This window comes from Corythoichthys intestinalis, chromosome 7, assembly GCF_030265065.1.
Source record: "Corythoichthys intestinalis isolate RoL2023-P3 chromosome 7, ASM3026506v1, whole genome shotgun sequence".
In the NCBI taxonomy this organism is placed as follows: domain Eukaryota; kingdom Metazoa; phylum Chordata; class Actinopteri; order Syngnathiformes; family Syngnathidae; genus Corythoichthys; species Corythoichthys intestinalis.
The window spans coordinates 32,987,120-33,005,659 of NC_080401.1; positions in this window are offsets into that span (position 1 = coordinate 32,987,120).

The following is an 18,540-nucleotide window of genomic DNA, read 5'->3' on the forward strand; positions in this document are numbered from 1 at the left end:
AATGGTGGTCGTATAAACGGCATTATTTTTTTTATCCGGGGCTTTTGCTCTCGGGTCACTTAGGTAAAAAAAGAAATCGTCTTTTGCTTTGTCTTGGCGGCGGCAGCTACGTTCGTCCCGGATAATCCGCCTGCCCCGGCTGGTTTGCCGTGGCGTATTCGAGGCCTGGCTCTGCTCCGGACGGAGGCGCACGCCTCGCGTCCCGCACGCCATGGGGGAACGCTCGAGAAACCGGGGTGTTCGCCGGAGGTCCTGCTGCCGGGGAACCGGGCTCGGCCCGCCTCGCCCTAGGGTGGCCTGCCGGACCGGCCAGAGCGGCGGGCTCCGTCGGAAGACTGCTACTTGTCAACTATCGGTCTCGAGTCGTGCCGGTGTTTAGCCTTAGATGCGAGTTTACCACCCGCTTTGGCTGCATTCCCAAACAACCCGACTCCGGGAAGACCGCAGCGTCTCCGTCACAAGCCCCGTAGTTTAGCTTAGTTTGTGTTTACAATAGCTTTAGCATTCCGGTAGCAGCAGCCTCGTATTCGTTCCAAAAATCTTTGTGATGCAGTTTTAAAAGGCTGCTGGGTTAGTGGTGTTGAATGAAGACGCTTTCTTTCCGCCTCGTGGAAGTTCTGCAGTGCATGTTTCGCAGATGGCGAGAGCGTCCTTTTTAAAAAAAAAAATTTTTGTTTTACACACTATAAATCCAGCCAGGCTAGTAACAGCCGCCATAATCTACAAGTGCTTCTTGTCGTGTAACTGCGCCTCCTCAACCCCTCCTCCCTCAGGGGCTTCAGAGAGGGGAGGGGTTGAGGAGGCGGCATGCTGAATTGTTCGGTTGCGCACATTTGGAGGCTAAATCAAGTATATAATTATCGGATTGCATTATCAGTTGAATTTTTCTATTATCTGGATTATCTGTATGACGTCATAATTGCCATTATCGGCCGATAATTATCGGTGACTGATATTATCGTGCATCTTTAATATTGACAATGCTGTCATGCTCATTAATGTTCCTCTCGCGTTCAAATCGAAAGGGTTGAACAGATGACATGTTTATGTTGCTAGAGTCATACTCTGGAAGCCCGGCAGGGTAACCATGTGACGTCACCGCCCTGCAACATAAAAAATGATTTGTATAAAAAAAAAAAAAAAACATCAAGAGGGGTTTCAATATCAAATTCTTTTAGCTCATAATAACTTGTATCTTTTAAGAACTACAAGTCTTTCTGTCCGTGGATCCCTTTAAACACACCGAGATATTGAGTAGCCATTTTTTCCTGTCTGGCATTGGACAGGAAGTGACAGTGGCATGCGAATAAATCACGGCGATGGGCCGCTCGCAGATGTCGTTCATATTCCACATCCTCAGTCACATCGGATAAATGGTGCTTCTGTAAATGTTAAATAGAAAAAACAAATTCGCTCTCACTCTCTTGGGAACTTGGCTGCATTATACCCCAATGGACGCAAAAAAAATTCAAGACCCTCTCAGTTCTCCGCCCCACATCTAGCTTCTTCCACATTGAGACGGGAAGGTGTTCTGCTTATAGAAGCCGAGCGTGAATGAAGGATTGTGGGACTGCGGCCACAAGGGGGGGGAGAGAAGCGGACCGTTCACCCTGCTGGAGCTGAGCCCTAACCTGGGTACACACTGAATCTTTTGCCCTTTAGTATGGAGCTTGCACGTGGATATGCGCCTGTCAGAGGGCAAGCAAAGACATTTCACGTGTCGCTACTCTGAGGGACGTTTCCAACATTTCCTGAACAATCGGAAACATGATACTACTTCATAAAAAAAGTTCCCATGAGAACTAGTGTATGAATCGTTAATATTAGTGATGTTCCTTTGCACAGTATCCAAAGAAATGTGGAGTTATTATTCACTTTACTTACTAAAATAGTACTTTTAGTTGATTAAAAAAAAAAAGAATCTTTTGTTTTAATTGTGCTTAGAGGAAGTACACAACAATTAGTTTGTTCAAACATGTTGATATATAACTGAATGGTCCAATTGTTGATGAAATTGAGAAATATTATTTTGCATTTTTATAAAACAATACAATTTCCAAACAATTTGTTTTCATTTTTATTTATTTAATGGGCTTTTCAATAGTTTATTATTGAAAAAAAAATATTGAATATATTATGAATTTACTTTATAAAAATAAAAACCTTATTTTTTATTATTCTTTTTTAATCAAAATCAAATAAAATTACTCTCACAGCTGAAAGAAAAAAAATGGGCGGGAAAAAACAGGTCTAATAACAATTTTTATTTACTGTTCAACACGACAAAAATTAAAAAAAATAAAAAATAAAAAAACATTGAAATAAAAACACATGCATAAGTACACATGGAAAAATTTTTTGTCTTTACATATTGTATCGGCTAGAATAAAAAGAATTAATTAAAAAATAATAATACAAGCAGTATATTATGAATCCTACAAAAAACACATGATACCGTTATTTCACATTTTCATTAAAAAAATTTAAGATCAGCATTTTGAAATATAAACTTGAAAAAAAAAAAGTGTTTCATTTATTGAGATTATTGTTATGATTATAGGAATTTGATTTTATTTAATTTTTTCCATATTGCTGCAAAAAAAATATATATATATTTTTTCGTAAATTAAAACATACCCCTAATTAAATCTATTCCAATATTGGGGAAGGGTTTTTTTTTTTGTTTGTTTGTGTTTTTTAAACCGCCAAAGCCTCACATAAAATGGACTTCGCATTCGGTCATTGTTTGCGTATGACCCCCGTCAAGGTCAAACACAACCTTTTTAGGATCCTGACGTTTTCCGCCGAGTGAGCATTTCCACCATTTCCGACACATAAAGAAGACATAAAAAGTGTTATCCTTTTGGGACGAAGAGGAGATAGGGCGGGTGACAGCAGACAATGGACAGACAAGGCCCAAGAGGAGGAGGAGAAGGGTCACAGCAGGAAGCCGAGCCGGGCGGCTCCTGGTCCTCCTCGTCTTCGTCTCCGCCATAGACGAGCCTTCGCTTTCATCCCTCGACAATCGAACGCCTTACCTGTTAACCTCTGACCTCCGAGCACATGAGCGCCTGCCTCCTGACCCCCGACCTCTCACCCGGGCAGTGTCCTGTCATCCATCACCCTTCCTCTCCCCTTCCCCCGCGCCTCAGCATCCACTTTGCAGGTTAGGCAGTCACAAAATACAGCATGTGATCAAATCAAAAGCCATGACGGCTAACTTGACATTTTTACATTCCTTCCAGCTCAGGAATGAAACTCGAAAAACACCCCAATGTAGTCAAAGACATCCGTGACATTGTCCCTTAGAGAGATCGTAAATACTCGCGGACAGTTATAATGTGGAGGAAACACTATCTCGGTCTTCCATGGGCCAACAATGACAGACAGACAACAAACAAACATCTGCTCAGCGTTTGTCTGTGACGCTTTATTAGGTACACCTGAACTCAGAATGTGTTTAAGTTATTCTGCCATTGACAGCGATAGATGTCTAATGGAAGCCAATGAGTTAACCTATACAGGATACAACGAAAAAGCTGCATACTTTAAGGCTAGGTTCATACTTCAGGTCTTAATGCACAAATCCGATTTTTCTTCATATCTGTTTTTTTGGCGTGCTTGTTCAGACTGCCTTTTTCCATTAAGCCATGTGAAGTATTCCGCACTCGAACTAACTCGCAATCCGATATGCGCTGAGAAAACTGACCCACATGTGCAGAAGCATCAAGACAAATGACATACACATGCTGGCTCTATGTCATTCTAGGGTGATCATATTTTGATTTCCAAAACGTTTAGTGTCATATTCAAAGTTTCTAAACAAGTTTTAGGGGTACTTCCGCTTTAGATCCTTATGTCTGCTTGCAACTTCCGTTTTAGAATTTCTCCATCCAAAACAACTGCTGGAGCTGGAGTAACATTACTCATCAAAATCCCTTAAAAAAAGACAATTTGGAAATACCGCATCCATCTGCTATCATTACGACAGGGGAGGACAACATGTTCATTAAGGTAGATATAGAACCAAGCTCATGCCACCACAAAGACTGGGTGTTTTTGTAGCCATGTTGCCGCTGTGTAATGGAAGGTATGTATCCCTGCATTTTCATGTGTCCGGTGCTCAAAAAATACCAAAGCTAAAATCTTGCGCATTAAACGACTTGTTGCCTTTGATATTGTTATTCCGATGATGATTGTAATTATGGTGATCAGAGGCGTAGCAAGGGTCCCTGGGGGCCCCAGGCAACATGGAGCCCTTTGAGCATGTGCAAGTCAGGGGGACAGCTGGACTTGGAGCAATAGCATATTTAATAAAAGTCTAATAACGCCTCACTCTCTTAAAGCGCTTTTTAGGACACTCAAAGTGCCCCCCCACCCCCAGCATCTTATCGGTTTTTGGCTTTTATCAGTAAAAGTGGCGAAAACTAAGCACTTTACACTCATATGGATGTACAACATCATTTTAAGATGCTAAACTAACACCTTCCCTCTTAAAGCAAATGTGCAATGCGAATATAATGTAAAGAACGCTCTCCTCAATGCAGCGAGAACGAGTGGGATCAACCAGCCGACGTAACAGGAAAAACACGAAACGGTCGCGCTAATAATGGCTCTGACTTATCATAAGAACTTTATGGCATGAAGAGGAAATACTTACATTCTTTCATGGACGCACAGATTAATCCTCTAACAGGTGGGGTGGCCGTCCTCTGCTCGAAATGTGTACCTTACGCTTACGCCTATTCTCGTTCTCAGAATATGCAGCGCTTGTGACGTAGGACAATAACAGGACAGGTTGCTATGGGAACGTGCGCAGCGGCATACCGCATACCCAAGGAACCTTGCTAAAAGGAGTATTAAAATTGCTAATAAAATCGTTTAGGATTCTTTTAGATGCATATATGTTATATTTTTCATATAGAGTATTCAATGAGGAATACGATAGACCCATTACTAGACTTTCTTGGAAAAATCACAATTTCTTTAAGTAGTCACATGAATAATGAGGTGGCCTGTGAAAACCAACATCAAATATTGCAGCAAGGACTTTTCATAAGGTACTTGGTGAACAACTCTTAGCACATACCTGCAGTGATAAAACCGATTGGACTTGCTTAAACAAGTATGCTAATTGGGACTGATCACAGAACTGTTACAGAATCTGACAAATGATTCCATGGTACTGAATCACACCCAATACTTGTCGCTATGACAGTGCGGTGAAGCTGAATGTGCTAATTCTTTGTGTGCCAAATCTGATGGCCCTCTGAGGGCCCCTGCTGGCTGGGGGGCCTAGGCAATTGCCTGCGTATGCCTAATGGGACGCTACGCCTCTGATGGGGATCTTTAATAGTACTAACTACAACTATCCGGGGGTGGCCGAGAGGCTGGGACAGACGGTGGCTCGCCTTGCGGCGGACCGTCAGCTCGAGCCAGAGATCCAACTACGAGCTTTTTAACTGCAGCAACTTTAAGATACGCTATTGCAAAAAAATGGCATATTTTATAGATGGTTTGAATTGCGATTAATTACGATTAATTAATTTTTAAGCTGTGATTAACTCGATTAAAAATTTTAATCGTTTGACAGCCCTAGTATTTTTCTTACGCTCAGACTTACATTTAACCCTTTTCACTTGCTGAATGTCTAAATGCTGAATCAATTGGTGAAATTTTCCCCTCAGGCGTACGTTTGATTGGCTGATGACTAGAACAAACAAACACGCACACTCACACAACCCCGACAGAAATTCATGTCAAGATGCCACCTCCTCCACCTCCTTCAAAGACGAGAGATGCTAGAATTTTTTTTCGGCCAGCCGCATCAACAGCCACTGTAAGTAGACGTCAATGTTGTGGAGGTGGGGAACACGCCACTAATTTTGCTACTGAAAGTCTGACCTACTTCACAGTTAGCATAACATTAAACTGTGTGAACTTGCTAACCTTCAAAACTCGAGTAGGATTTTTTTTCCTACCGTTTTTAAGCCCCCCCCCCCCAAAAAAAAGTAACACACAAAAAAACACAACCAATGTAAATTTCCTTTATATGAAGGGGGATTTCCCCCATTTTCTCTCTTGAAAGATTACAGAAAACAATTTTAATCTTTAAACATTTTTTTATCTTAGACAACACATCAGCATATTTGTGAGAAATGTAGCCCTGACCCCCGTTCACCCAATCTGTTTGGTCTTATTAATGTCCCGTCCCCGGCAAAAAGTGTATATGCAGGTTATGCTGTTATAGTGTCCCTACCACTGTTTAGAGCAGGGGTGGGCAAACTATTCCACAAAGGGCCACAGTGGGTGCGGATTTTTGTAGCAACCCGTTAAGAGGACACATTTTCACCAATCTGCTGTTTTACAAGTGCAATCAGTCGATTGCAGTCAGGTGCTTCTCATTTCTGCTGAAACCTCATTGGTTATGCTATCTGTGCTGGGTCAGTTGGAACAAAGACCAGGACCCACTGCGGCCCTCGAGGACAGGTTTGCCCACCCCTGGTTCAGAGCAAACCCTTGAGCTATTGGAGCTGGAATTACCAAGGATAGCGGGAGAAAGCCCGTCTGTAGGCTGCCGAGGGTCTGCGGAATGTCGGGTCAAAGTTTGGCGAGGCTCCCAGGTCTCTCCGGAGCTCAGCTGTCTGATTTCACATTCTGGTATGCTATTTTTTCTAATAATTTTATTATTAAGAAGAAGAAATGGAATCATATTGTCCAAATGTTTTATTGTGATCAATATCTGCATTAAAAAAGAATTACATACTATTTTTGTTTATATGTACATACCTTGTAGTATTTCCTTGTAACAACAAAATCCGTGTCAGCCCTTCTGCATTCGGCAAATGTAATATTATTTGTAATGGCATACCGCACGCATTCTATTGTTAGACCGTGACGTCGCATCGCACTTAAAGCAGAAGTGGGACATTATAGATCCGCCCTTGCATAGAGACGATGTTATTTTTGCTACTGTTCTCTGGTAATCTTTCAAAAATGAACATGCTGATCACACATTGATTTTTTGGAACTTGTAGAAACGACTCGAGACATTACAACATATGAAGGATGTTTTCCCAAAACCAAAAACTCGGAGGAATAAATGTGAAGAATGAATCAATTTACGCGGACTTTTAACGCCAGCTCGGTGAATAAATTCACATTTCATATGAAGTAAACATTTTGTTGGGTTAGCATGGTCTTTCAGAGGACAAAGAGGTAAAAATATTTGTAAACCTATTTTTTTGCGTGACGTTGTGCCGTGCTGCTTCTGTCCGACGATGGATGACCTGAAAATAATTAAAACTGTACCTGACTGCCACTGTTATTGCCCTTTTCTGTTATAAAAAACAACATTAGTAAGAGGCAAGTGTAAATAAATGATACAATTAGAAGTGAAAAGTGTTCGTTGGCGATCACCGCGGTCATTTACGATCGCTACACAAATATAGCAATGTAAATTACCCCCAAGAACGGTTGGTGACTTAGGACAACCAGAGGATATAATATATAAGAAAGACAGAGCTGGTTTGTAAAGGATAGCTTGTTGAAAAAGGAGAATTTCATTGTCAGTTGCGTAAGAAAAAGGTGTAGATGAAAAAGCTAACGCTATGCTTAGGTCGGCTCGTTTTGTCGTCTTTTTCAGCCCTCGATACTCAAGCCAAGACATTTTTATGTTCTTCCACATCTTTGCCAGTGAATTTGGCACCAGGGACATCATTTTCAGATAGAATTGCTAGGTTTAGCTCTGTAAAAATCTCCTTCGCAAACAATTTCCATTCATTTCCTCTTGGGGACAAGCTCCCGTTTGTTCCCCCCCCTTAGCAACAGTAGCTAACTTCATGAATATTAATGAGCGGAAGTGACGTGTTTCTTGCGGTACGCCATTTCACCTCATTTTGGTCACTCATGTGGCCGGTGTATCAATCTATACCTCACGTCAACACAGGCAACGGGTTGTTATAATTTTGTTCACAAATGATCAACGGAGCAATCAGAACAATCATACAATCTCATCAACGTCTCATCTACGTCGTGCTGAATCCATTTTTGGATATTCAATGGGTTTCTCTGGCATGATTTTGCAGTTTTAACGTTTTAAACACACTGCTTACTTCATACGCAATTTATGTCGTTCTTTATGAACCGGAAGTTCGGAGCAGACATTTTCCAAGATGACACTTTTTGCTAAATTTTGCATTAGAAAGCTTTCATGCAGGTTGGTTTCCTGCAAGTGGGTACAGTGATGTGGAATGATGTTTAATGAAGTGATTTAGACGTGATTCCAGGTCACTTTCTGTTGATTTTCAGTCACTTCCTGCTGATTTCCGGGCAATTCCGGTTGATTTGGGAGGTTTTCCTGGTCACCTCCAGTATATTTTGGGTCATTTCCTTTTGATGTCTGGGAAAACTAGGTCAGTTCTTGTCGATTTTTGGTCACGTCATGTTAATTTTCGCTAAATTTCAGGTCACCCATGTGGATTTCGGGTCACTTTTTGTTCATTTCCGTCTGGGAAGTACCACCAATGTCACTTCCTAATCATTTTGATACCAACTGCAGCAAGTGATCTAATCAAAACCCTCGAAAGCTCATGTGACATTTTCACATTCCTTCTTCGCGCTTTCAATTTTGGGGCTGCTTTGCGTCACAGCAACGCGTGTTCAGAATTTGCGAAATGAAAAGTTGATTTTCAAAGACTGAAGAAATTCTGTCTGAAATGTGCTGTTCAATGTCAGCAACACTAATACATGTAACTCATTATAGTTAAGAACAGCCAAGAATTTCACTTTAAAGCCCGTCGTGGCCCCTTCTTTACATTCTGTACTTTTGGTGCTGATAAGGCTGATGCTCTCCCTCGATCCGAACATAAACAAGCTGTACCAGGTTGAAGCCGATGACAGGCCAACTATGTGAGTTTCTACAACAACAAAAAAAGATTCATAACATATATCTTGGCCCACAAAAAGGCAAACTTCATCACCCTTCAGTCCTTCTGATAGCACGCTTGAATGATGCTCACCATAAAAGCAATAATTCTAGTTTGCGATCATGTTCGGAGTCTCCAGAGTGCACATTCCAACAGATTCCTGAATGGAATCGTCACAGCGTGACGAGAAGGACCTTCGGTGGCAAATGCTGGGAGCAGCTTGCAGACTCTATGCGCCATACGTAAGTGTTCATCTCACATGCAAGGCCAGGAATTCTGGCAGCTGTTTGTGGATAGAAGCCAGAGAAACTCAGCTAATCGGCAGTCCATGACAGTGCGTTTAACCCCCTTGATGCATCGGAGGAATACATAGGAACATGGAAAGAATAATCATTTAAAAAAAAAAAAGAAAGAAAATCCTAAATTAAATGGAAAAACCATAAATAAAAAAATATATTTGAAACATGAGAAAACAAAATTTGAAAAACACAATAATTCATTACAACATTTCAACATTTCATATAAAACATGAATAGGATTCTTTTAATAAAATTATTTTTTATGATAATTAATATATATATATATATATATTAGGGCTGCAGCTATCAATTATTTTGCAGTCAATTTATCTACTACTTAGTTCAAATAATCGAGTAATCGGATTAAGAACATTTAATGCTTTGCAAAATAAATTTTAGGAGATCTAAAACAGTCTTGCTTAGATTGTACTTTCAACAGAGCATTAAATATAGATACAAAATAAAATCCCCCGAGTGTTTCTTCAAACTATGCAGAACTGCACTTTCATTTAAAATTCAATTAAAAATACTTGAGCTTTGCTCCAAATGGCATACAAAAATGACAAAACGAGGATCGAAGTACAACAAAAGAACAATTGGCTAACTTGCATAGCAAAAGTCCGCTAGCTTGAATGCAATAAAATGCTAGAGGTGTTTTACAATGTTCTTAGCAAATCGTTCAAACACATATCCTCACAAAAAAAAAAAAACAACAAAAAACGGCTAAATATACCTATAAACTAAATTATGAATGCATTATCCCACAAAAAACAAAAAAACAAAAAAAAAAAAAACGTCTAAATATACCTATAAACTAAATTATGAATGCATTAAAAAAACATTAGCTCAAAGAAAAGCTTACTTAATGTTGGTCTTAACAAGGTGCAGCTGGATTCAGCTATGATAAATGAGTTATGTCATTTTCACTGTTGGCATTTGAGGGCAGTGTATCAACCCAAATCAACGAAACTAAATACAAACACTTTCAAAACAAACCATTACAACTAGGGTTGTTCCGATTATGTTTTTTTGCTCCCGATCCGATCCCGATCATTTTAGTTTGAGTATCTGCCGATCCCAATATTTCCCGATCAGATTGCTTTTTTTTTGCTCCCGATTCAATTCCAATCATTCCCGATAATTTTTCCCGATCATATACATTTTGGCAATGCGTTAAGAAAAAAATTAATAAAATTCGGACCAATATATACAGTACTGTGCAAAAGTTTTAGGCAGGACACCTGCCTAAAACTTTTGCACAGTACTGTATATATATTTTTTTAATTATTAAATTTATTAGGATCATGGAAGCTTCCACTTGGGGAAAATATATACATACAATATATCCTGTATACACGTAATATAATAAAAATATACAGTACTATGCAAAAGTTTTAGGCAGGTGTCCTGCCTATGACTTTTGCACAGTACTGTACATTGAACATACAGTACATAAGTACTGTATTTGTTTATAATGACAATAAATCCTCAAGATGGCATTTACATTATTAACATTCTTCCTGTGAGAGGGATCCACGGATAGAAAGACTTGTGACTTTGTATATTGTGACTAGTTATTGCCATCTAGTGTATTTGTTGAGCTTTCAGTAAATGATACTGCAGCCATGCCCAAATGCATGATGGGAAGTGGAACCATGACTGTGCGTAGTGCTACCAATTGATATATCTTCTCTGCGTTGGGAAATAACAAGGTGTTAAGAAAAAGATCAATTGCTACCTTGCTTCCCCACATTGCTTCCCATGATATTTCTAATCGTAGGGAGAGGGATTGTAAGGCTTTAGCCAATTAAAAAAGGCTCCAAAGGCTGCCAAAATTCACTGTACTCATTTTACGCTGTCTTTTATCTCTCTATATAGGTAAAACGGCGCCATTACAGATTGAGCGCGACAATTTGTGAGTGGGTCGTGCAGCGCATGCATTAATTGCATTAAATATTTTAACGTGATACATTTTTAAAAAAATCAATTACCGCCGTTATAGGGGTAAATTTGATATCCCTACCTGAAGCCTAAACTAAAGACTCTGGATGAGTGTAACATATTATGTCTGTAACGTTAAATACAATTAGAAAACAATTTAATTAAAAAATATATATATTAAAAAAAGGCATGGCCGATATTTTTTTGCCAATTCCGATACTCTGAAAATGACGTGATTGGACCCGATCTATCGGCACATCTCTAATTACAAAGCCACTCTAATCAAACGAATACTCGAAGCAGCAAAATTTGATTCGAAGCTATTTTATAATTGAATTACTCGAGTTAATCGATTAATCGTTGCAGCACTAATAAATATATATGAATAGCCTTAACAAATAATATCACCACTCATTGCTTCCATTGATAGCACTCAACTTCGTCCTTCCGGTACAAATGGATTGGACGTCTACTCGAGACAAATGCATTTCAATTCACAGCACAAGGATGACTGGACGCCACATGGTGGGACGTCTAGCATCTTCAATAGCTCTGAATGACTTTAAATATAAGTAGTCAAGCATGTGTGGTGAGACCAGAGTTATTATCACTAGCAGAAGCGTGAAGGCGTTATTTGGAGGTCCGGTTGTTACATAAGCGCCTTTAAAGTCCACGTAGTTGACGTCTGCTTTCACTTAAAACGTCTGACCGCCGCAACCTAGGGTGATGAGTTTTCAAGTCCTCGGGCCAGTCCTCCTGCTGAAAGTTAGCAACTGGAATCCCTGGATGGACTTCAAAAGGGACCCAACGAAAACAAGAAAACTCGAGAGTAACCAAATTCCTGCGTCGTTCCATGTGGGCCATTGGCAGATGTCTTTTCCGTGCACCGGTGAAGAGAGGATGAGTTGGCGTTGGACGTTGTGCAAAAGGGCCTCACTGGGGTCACGAGGGGGCCCCGTTGGGGTGGGGTGGGCGGCACGTCTGGAGAAATTAAATCCGAGGAATGGCGAGGCGGAGCAAGGGAGTAGGCGGATGTCAAAGTCATTGATGTTGCCCTCACACCTGTTTGCACTCTTACAGTTTCCAAATGTATTTTCTCTTGCAGTTTTTTTTCAGCACAGTCTAATCGAATGGAAGTGATGAATGTTTTTAAAATAATTCGTTAATTACGTTCACGATGCGAAAAAAATGTTTTGTATGGACTGTACTACCGAATTTGTGCAAATTGCTGTTGCACATATTAGATATTTTCAAAAGTTTTTTTTTTTTTCCTAAAACCTGGCCCGTGCATATATAGTACCATTTTTCTGTGGTACTTACTGTATCTAGTAAAGGCACATTCAAATTTATTATATTAGTGTCTGCCTGTTCTTGATTTTATTTTTTATTGTAACAATCTATTACAGTTGTGAAACTTTAAGCTAATTCCTAGCATAACTCAAACATGTTAACAAGTAAATGGTTAAAAACAGATGTTGAACAGTTGTAGACACAAAGAAACATCATCATCACCGATCCCCCAAAAGTGTACTTGCTAGTAGATAATATGTGCTCCATTCATGTGGTAAAACAACTCATATTACAGTCGTGACATGCACATGTAGGACAGCATTTTTAAAGCATGTTTTTTTAATTAACATTTTAATTATTTTTAGCCATTCCAACTTCAAACTCCTCATGGAAATTTTAATTTCATGATCTTTTCATTTCGACGAAATTTTCTTGTTCATTTCTAACTCTTTTCATTTAAAGTTAATGTTATGGTAATTTCAAAGTCATTTCATTTCAAGGTCATTAAAAGGGCAGGTGAAGAGCTTTTCTGATTTTGGTGTAATTTTACAAATATAAACTTTGGACGACTTCATCGAAACAACCACGTTGCGTTTTTTTAGCCCTTCCGTCAATATAGCATTCCTAAACCAGGAAGTGTGATGTAATGCAATAGACTATCCACAGCGAGCATAGCAGCAGCAACAATATAAGTGATATTTCCACCAAAAATAACCATTCAGGATCGCTCTTTCTTGATGCTAACGATGGCAAAGGCTTCCAGGAAAGATGATCAACAATGAATCCCTACATGTTTGAAGCTGATGCATCAAATGATGACAAATTACTCGGCACAGCAGACGTTGGTGATGAAGTCGATTGGCAGCTCGACACGATATGAAAGGAAGAGTGGTAGGCCTATGTCTAGCATTGTGAGTTCTCTCTGAACCTTTCTTTTCCCAGTCATTGTGTGATATAATTATCAGTAATTGCAAAACGAGATGAGTAGTTATATAGATCTAGTAATAGATGTATCAAATTGACATGAATAGACAGGCATATGACAGGCAAGCAACAACAACAAAACTGGTCGCACGTCAACGAACAGGCAGTTGGTTTTCCCTCCTATATCAACAGAACTGCATCAAATTTTATAATTAGAAAAGCCAGTAAGGGTCTACTTATGTCTTTGAAAAACCAAGGTTGTATCCTCCTAGACCGGGGGTCAGCAACCCGTGTTTTGAGAGCCGCATGCAGCTCTTCAGCGCTGCCCTAGTGGCTCCCTGGAGCATTTTCAAAAATCTTCGAAAATGGAAAAAAAAAAGGTTGAGGGAAATATATTTTTTGTTTTGATATGGTTTCTATAGGAGGACAAAAATGACACAAACATTCCGTAATTCTCGCTATATGACTGGCTGAAGAGTCAAAACGAACTCCCATAAAATGCATGTTTAAAAATGGAACGTCGGTGACAACAACACTTGCCCGAACTGTTGGGTTCTTTTTTTCTGTAACCACGGACAATTTATATGAGGAAATTTTCCACTACGTAAAAACAGGAGAATGCAGCAACAAGCAACAGGACTCTCTCCTCAAAATGTCCCAAAATGTGTGCGCACACATTTGCCCATTTATATAACTTTGACATTTGTCAAACACTCTCTGTGTGTGATATCATCAATCGCTTTACATACGCATTTTTAAATAGGCACTTTAAGACAACGCATTCAAGAACAACCGGACCATTTTTAAACAGGAATTTTGTAAACCCTTACGAAACGTCACTGTCAAGCGCAGGCCCCCCGAGGGGATAGTGGGGGTGAATGGATAGTGTACTGTACCTACACCGGGAGATAATAAAGCGTGGTAAGTACATGAAGGATACATTCATCAACATATCAGAACACCTATTTGCAGACTTCAAAAACAAAATCGAGATAAAAAAAAACAACAAAAAAGAACAAAGACCAATGTTCCATTTTGTTGTTTTTTGAAACAACAAAATAAAAGTTACATCAAAAATCAGATTTCTTTATTTTATTTCTATAATTTCATAAAAGCAATGAAACAAGTCATTAATCTTGTAATGAAGTTAAACTTGAGGTGGCATCATACAACAGAGTAGTCAAGTGGTGTGTTGGATGCACTGCAGGGAAGATAAACATTAAATCATAAAGGCTCATTATGTATTTTTAGCTGACTTTGTCATTTTGATAGTAGGCTAATATAGCTAATACAGATACATAGTTACCTGGCACGGCCAGACTGTTCTCCCTGTATTTTTCAAACACTGTGAGAATAGTCTGGGGCCCAGCCCATTAACGGCCTCTCGAGCAAGCACAAAATCAACCGTCCAATCAGATTCGTTTATTTGCGTGATGTGTTTTTAACGAGTAACATCAGTCTTCCGCGTCGGAAGTCGTCTCCACAACAACACAGATGGCGAACAGGAGAGCCGAGAATATGTTCCAATCCACGGTAAAATCAGTTTTAAATTACCAAAAACACATCGACACAAGTAATTGACAACAGTCTGTCTCGCGCTAGCCATGTTGAATAAACTCCGCTCGCCTCCTATGTTCGCTTCCGCGCGCAAGTCCCTCGTCGCTTTACTAACGTCATGTCCGCCCGTCGCTGATTGGTCCACTCCGCTGTCTGTTTGCTGTGGCTTACTCCGCCCTGGAAATTTTATACGCTGAATGGTGGCCAGACTCAATAGCTGAAACAGCAGTAAGTCTGGTGTACCAGGCTAGATACATACAGCATGTGTTGCCTTCGTTATTAGGCTTATTTAAGGCTTTTAATTTTTTGCGGCTCCAGGCATATTTGTTTTTTGTTATTTTTTGGTCCAATATGGCTCTTTTCAACATTTTGGGTTGCCAACACATGTCCTAGACTTTCAAAGCTGTCGTGGCTGAAATGTTTAAAACAGACATGTTTGGGGAGCTGGGGAGAAGTTCTTTCACTTGTCTCTCAAAAAAGATGTCCAAATCCTTGAAGAAGAAGGTTTTTTGGGTCACTGATAGAGTCTTGAGCTTTCGTGAATCTCGCAAGTATAACCAAGAAAATGTTTGCAGTATATGGTGAGGATATCGCTGTGCTATACTTTTGTATTGGAGTGCTGGCGAGGTCTTCGGGAAATGACGTTATCAGGTAGCGGCCGGCAGCAAGCCGCATCCCTCGTTGCTAAGGTGTTGCTATGGCAGTAACTCAAAAACTTTGCGGTCAATTCTAAAACTTTTTTTAGTAGTGTGAGTTTTGAGACGAAAAATGATGCATTCAATACAATTTAACCCAGTAAAACACTCATGAATTGAAGTCTTCACCTGCCATTAAATACAAAGATTAATTTATGGTTATTTCATTTCAAGGTCACTTCATTTTCATGGTCATTTCAAGGTAATTTGATTCCAAAACCATTTTTTGACCATAAAATGAAATAATCTTGAAATTAAATTACTTAAAATAACCTTGGATTCACCCCTGCCAGTCAAAATAAATTGGACGTCTAGTGCCATCAATGAAAGATGAGCATTCAGCAAGACCTAGCAGCTTAAATTAATTTGATGTCTCTTGAAGTCAATGGCTGGCAGTTAATTCTGGTTCGCTTACATGTTAATTCTAGGGTAATTTCTGTGGATTTTGGGCCTTTCCGGGCGACTTCCTATGCGTTTTGGGGCACTTATTGGTCAATTTCTGTTTTGGGTCACTTTCAGATCATTTTGGGAAATTCCCGGGTCACTTCCTTTTGATTTTGGGGCAATTAAAAAATGCAATTAAAATTTTTTTCTCAAATATAATGACCAACAATTAAGATTTTTTTGCAGGTCAGAGAGAATGGGAACATTTTTGTTGTAGTTGAATGTGAAATTGGATGAAAATGTAAGGGAAGGTTTATGCGAATAGTTTTTAAATCTGTTACGAAACAGCTGTACTGAAACACTGAAGTGATTATTTCTCTATTACATCGTTCTGTTGTCAGTCTACTGCAGTTCAAATAATATTTAAGGCACTTAATCCACTCAAGTAAATGCCTGGTCCATTTGTCCCTGCTGTATCCTCGAGCCCCAAAATGGGAATGCAGGAATGAGGTTAATCCATCCTTCCTGTGTGCCATAGTTAACATGAGCCTCTGCTCTAAGCACATTTGACGCCCCCGCCGGATTGATTTTTGATTCATTTTCACATCCAAAGCGCCAAAAGATCCCCCGGTGCTGGACAAAGACACGACGTTCTCATGTCAGATCATCGTCAGAAAAACATCGCATTAATCCTGGATAATAATCCTGTCGCTCCTGCCTACACATTGACTGACTTCATTTTGGTGAGAGCATCCGGCACCCCATTGTGCCCTCCTTTTCATACAAAAAAAAATAGGTTAATACTTGACTCAAAATCTGTCTTTTCTTTCACTTTGAAGGCATTTACATAGTGGTCGGATGACACTCCTACTATTAATCCAAATTTTGTTCAATGGGTCTTATTGTGTCTACAATCTGCTTCCGTTTGCCGAAAGGAAGTATCTTTAAATTGAAACTTCCTGATCACTGGTCGAGACCAAACGCCGTCAGTCAAACACTAGCATGCTTGTCAAATGGTTTGCTTTTCACACTTAATTTAACTGATTTGTACCTTTGACAGCGATAGAATACATTTGCACTTGGAGGGATGGCAGCAAATGAACATTCGTTCAGATGAAATGGATGAGACATCTACTAGCGACATACTCATTTCAGTTCACAACAGAAGGATGAAAATAGCAACATAATTGGATGTCCATCGTCGTCAATGGCAGCAAATGATTTAAGGCTCATACATGAAGGAATCTGACCTTCTAGCAAGACCGCCGGAATCGTGCCAGCCGAACTGCTGGACCCGTGCTGGCGCAGCTCCAACAACCCGGGCCGGCGAGACCCCGACAATCCGGGCAGAAGGCCAAACTCCGCGCGTTCACCTTAGTCATAACCCCTTTGTATTGACTCCATTTTGAAAGGTTTAAAGAAGGCTCACCGAAAACAAGTTGACAATTTATCCGGGTCGACAGCGATCAAACAGAAAGGTGAAAAAGACTCAGGCGAGGAGGCAAACTCGTTCCAAAGTCACCATATCACATGTCAACAAAAGGTTCCCGAGAAAAAAAATGACGCTTAGTTAAACATTCAGTCTTTTGAAGGCTCTCGTGGCGGGCCGTGGGCAGGAAGAAGGGTGTGTTTGGCATTATTGTCTGTGGATTGGACAGGAGGATTTGGGAGTTACTGTTGTCAGGGCAACGTGGGTTGTGGATTTTTCTACCTCAGCATCAAAGGGGCTCTTGGAGTCATCAGTCGTGTTATCCATTGGATATCGGGCGTTCTCCGGTGTTCCTTGTGTTGAGACAGGGCATTCCGCCATTTGTTCTGGACTGTCCAGGAGAAATGATTGCGAGAGTTGGTGGTGCAGACGTGGGCCTGTCAGCGTCAATCTTGCTCATGACGCACACGTAGGGCTTCCGTGATAAGAAGGCGTCGTGTATCTTTTATGCCCTATTTTCTGCTTGTTTTCCTTAAACTATGGTATAAGTGCTATTTATTTTATATTGGGTTTGTTAGAGTAATACAAACAGTCAAACAGTAAATACGACAAACGACGCTATTCCCTGATTGATTATATTGTGTGTTAGAATAATGCAAACAGTTAGATGGTGCCCATGAGAAAAGGTCCTTCATACAGATCAAGTGCATAGTGACATTTAAGTGCTGTATAAGTACATGTGTTTTTTTTTTTTTTTAGGGCCCGAGCACCAACTGGCACGAGAGCCTTATCAGAATGCAAAGGACCATTTTTTTTTTTTTTAATGGCAAATGAGAATGGCCAATTTGGAGGCCTTAACTTGCACAAAAACTCACCAAAATTTGCACATACATGCGGCTTTGGGTAAATGTCGATAATTTTGCAATGTTGCGACAAAATGAAACAAATGGCTCAGTGGCTCCCCCTTGAATTTTTCAAAAAGGGCTTTCCTATTAAGTTTTTTCAACGTAGAGCAATGAAATTTGGGGAGTCGATACGTTGTGCAAAACTGCTCCAAAAATTAGGTATTTTGGATTGAATGTAAGACTTATATC